This window comes from Leptonotus elevatus, chromosome 3, assembly GCF_054856555.1.
Source record: "Leptonotus elevatus isolate MCC_2025b chromosome 3, RoL_Lele_1.0, whole genome shotgun sequence".
Classification (NCBI taxonomy): domain Eukaryota; kingdom Metazoa; phylum Chordata; class Actinopteri; order Syngnathiformes; family Syngnathidae; genus Leptonotus; species Leptonotus elevatus.
In genome coordinates, this window is record NC_141241.1 from 29,544,344 (window position 1) to 29,548,400 (window position 4,057).

The window sequence follows — 4,057 nt, forward strand, 5'->3', positions numbered from 1 at the left end:
GATGATTGGCCAGCATGAACGTCATTGCGCTCGCTCATGGAAGCAATGACTGCTTTGTCCGCAAACGTTGATGTCTCAGGTGCTAAGTTAAGCAAGTATGTTCCTACGTTAACCAAAGTACTCAGTCTGTCTCCGGGGAGGCTGCTCAGGACTTATCGCTTCCAGTGTCGCTTCCAGTGTCTAGTGCGCAAGGGACACGTGCGCCTGTGATACCACACCGTTCACGTTATGCTGGGGAATTTGGCTTGTGCTGACAATTCATACATCAGTGCACTTTAGTATTCGACCAACAGCTGGTAACCAGCCGACTTGTGCAGCGAACTCCAGCCTGACAGCACCTCCTGGACAGTCATCTGGGCCGCGCCAGTGCACCGTGTGAGTACTCCCCGGGTAAAGAACTTATGTATGAGACTCCCAAGGACTCTACCGTTAAGAAACTGCAATTGAAGGGAGAAATTAGTTGTGCTGGTCGCCGTGATAGCCTAACTGTGCTTGTTGACTCGGGTGCGGATGATAATTTTGTTGACTATTCCGTGGTTAAGTCGCTTAATTGCCCCTTGCTTAAAATGTATAAACCTAAAGAGGTTTCTTTCTTTTTTTCTTGTGAGCTCAGTATTCGTAATTCAGTAATCTTACAGATTCGATATGACATCATCATTGCTCTCTCTCTCTCTTTTTTTGGTCTTTTTCTTTGTGTGTGTGTGTGTGTGTGCAGGGGTGCGTGCGTGTGAGTGTGTGCTCATTAATTCACCTGAAAATCCCATACCGTTCACCTAAACCAAATACTTCAGAATCCAGCTAGAGTCGTGAGGTTGTCAGGAGACCCGAGGAAAGACCAAAGAAAAGAAAAAAAAAAGTTAAATCCAGCACCGACCAGACATCACCTACTACCCACCGGGTTACTGTTAGATTATTAACATTGTTTTTCTGTTTTAATTTATATTTTAATTGTTTTTGATATTAGTTAGAGATGTGTAATAATAAGACAACAGTTAATTCATATGTTAGTCAATCTATAGTCTTTGTTCTCTTCCCTGGGGAAGTAAGGTTTCTGATTCAATCTAAATGAAAGGATGTTTGAAAGTGCAAGCAAAGGTCTGTCCATAAAAATCCCTGGTGCGAGGAGGCGACGGGGGCCAATTGTTTCCCCACATCTGGAGTGGACTAAGATAGGAACTGAAGTAAGATTATCAAGTTGTGTATTTCACTCTGCTGACAGGACAAGATGACAGGGGGGAGTAAACTGTTTTTGTATAAGTGAGGGAGAGCGGAAAGAGAGGGCACACTTCTAGACCAGATGCTGTTTGAGCAAGGTTCTAAAGTGACTTCAGAATTCTGAATAATAAAAGCTGGCAAAAACTTATTCACGAGACTTCAACTTTGAGTTTCATTTGAACACGCAGGAAATCAAAGAAACGATTTCCAACATTACCAACCAGAATTTTTCACCAACCTTTAGAAACATCTAAATTCCAACAAATTAGGGAGACCTCAAGAGACCAAAGGAAAGACTGAGGAAAGGAAGTAAGGATAGATGAAGCAGAGTGAGATCCACTGACATCAGGCTCCACCGATTCATCGACCTGAGGAAGAAGCAGATTGCGTTTGAATTTCGGTAGATCCTGGTGTGGTGGATCTGGCATGCATGAAAACCTCCACCAAAGAGGGGAGCTGTTGACCCCAGCCAGGACAGAGCAAGCACAACACCCCAGGGCCCCCCAGGCCACGGCAGCGCCAAGGCACAACCCCCGGGCCCCGCAGGGGCTTCCGGCCGGAGAGCTAACCCAGGAGCGCCCCCCACCCCAACACGGCCCGCGCCCCAAGCCCAACGCAGCAGAACGGGGCACGGCAGGCCCGCCAAGCACCCCACCGGCCCACAGCCCCCGCTCCCCCACGACTACCCCCACGACTACCCCCCACCTACACCCGCCACTCACCACAACCCAGACCCCACCGCCCCAAACCTCCAGACACCTTCCCCACTCCCAGCACCCCACCCCCACCCAGCCACACGTACCCCCCCCCCCCCACCTACCCCACCCCAGCCACATGTACCCCCTCCCCCCCCCCCACTTACCCCACCCCAGCTAGCCCCCCAAACCCCGGGGACCCCCCGTACCCAGGCATTGGGGCCGGACAGCGGAGCGGTGAGGGCACCCACGCCCACCCCACCTCCAGCCGCGTGGTGGGGCGGAACACTGGGGGCGGAAGGGGAGATGGGAGCACTGGGAGACGGGCGGCACCCCCGAACCCCAGGCCCAGCAGGGAAAGGCCCCGGTCGTCACGCCAGCGTACCTAGTGAAAGCTAACCCTGTTACTGAGTTCGCCAGCTCGCCAATTGGCGAACTCTACCCCTACGTGGATGTGATCCCACCCAGTGTATATAAAAGTGTGTGTGGTGCATTAAAATTGGGAGCAGGTGAGATGAAGCAGAGGGAAATGATATCCCCCCGCTCCAATCCACCTGCTTCCCAGACATGTCAGTGAGTGTATCTGGTGCATTAAAAAAAAAAAATTGAGGGGAGCGTGGTGATGTGGCGGAGATACAGATGGGGGACCGCAGCATTGCTTAATACTGCGGTCTGCCCCAACCGATGGCTCCCCGACCCAACACAGCCCCCCCCCCCCTCCCAGTTGTTGGTTGCATTATAATTGGAGGGGAGTTGTAGGGCGAAGACGGGGTCTCCATCCTACCCCCCCCCCCCCAAAGTCTGTGTTATGTGCCCTATATGTCTATTAACTAGTGCAGTGAGTTAAGAGGAGCGACCAGTGGGACCTCTCCCAACCCGGCGGGGGCAGGAGGTACACCCGCCAACCACACCCCTATCCACCCCACACAACTCGCAAACGAGATCCCGGCAGGCATATGGGAACAGCACGGCAGGGTGATAGGGCTCGCCCCCTGGATACTGGGGTCCGCCCGAGGTGCCAGGAGGCTCACTGGAGCGGGGCAGGCACAACCCCCCAACCCGGCGTCCGGTCCCTGGAGCCCCGAGACCCGGGCCGGGGGGAGGAGATGACAAGAAGGGCAAGGGGTGGCGGCAGGGCAGCAGAGAGAGTGGGAGGAGGAGGAAGGGTGAAGAGGGAGAAGGGACAGGGAGGCGGAGGATGGGCGGGGAGAGGCGAGGAGGGAGAGGCGGCAAGGGGGAGGAAGGGGGAGGAGAGAGGGAACCATGGGGCACCCCGGAGGCCCACCCGCCCCTAACCGCGTCGCCGGGCACGGAGCGACATAACGCACCGGGGCGGCGCCGCCCCAGACACCAGGGAGAGCACCGCAACGCAGCACCCCCAAAAGACCCAGGAAACGGCCAAGACGCAGTCGCCACCCAGCAGCCAACAGAGGGGCAGAGCCGCCCACGCTCAGCCAGGGGGTACAGCACCTATAGAGTTACCCTTAGTGCCCATTGGAAGTGAATCTTGAGGAGTTGGTGACTGTAAGGTGTCATTTGATGTGGTCTGCTCGATCCTGCTGGCAGTAACTGGGTTCCTGACTATAAAAACACACACATTAGTTACAAATTGCCAAATACAGAAACAGCAATATAAGTTATCGCGATGTGGTGGCTCTCGCTAATAGGCAGAATTAAGTAACCAGATTTAGTTTAAAAGATTCTATATACGTAAACCATGTTTGTATAAATTTTGATATTTGGTTTTTATTTGAGGCAAATATTTTTTCCATTAAAATGTGATTTATGAGGCGGTTAGACCATTGGTCGATATTCAGTTTGTTTATTTTTCCAGTTAACAAGAATTGTTTTTTTAGCGATACTAAGGGCTGTAAATGTAGATTGAAATTGTTTACGTGGTAAGTCAGTTGTTGTTAGGTCACCTAGCAAACACAAGTTTGGAGATAAAAGTATCCTACAGTCCAAGATAGCGGAAAGTTTTTCTAAGAATTTAGTCCAGAAATGCATAACCGGAGTGCATAACCATAAAGCATGAAAATAAGCGTCTGTAGTGTTTTGTAAACACTGGAGACAAATGTCGGAGTATTCTATGTTCCTTTTTAATGTTATTGATTAGGCCTACAATGTTTTTGCTCATACAGATCTAA

The 4,057-nt window shown here is 51.7% G+C and overlaps 1 long non-coding RNA gene across 1 annotated transcript; it reads right to left on the minus strand.

Annotated features, from left to right (window-relative positions):
• Nucleotides 1-721: 721 nt before the first annotated feature.
• On the minus strand, nt 722-3,846 carry LOC147178131 (uncharacterized). Its single transcript, XR_015094422.1, has 2 exons — nt 3,393-3,846; nt 722-1,583 (listed from the first exon to the last, which is right to left on the minus strand). It is a non-coding gene; the product is annotated as an uncharacterized LOC147178131 (long non-coding RNA).
• Between the last annotated feature and the right edge of the window lie 211 nt (nt 3,847-4,057).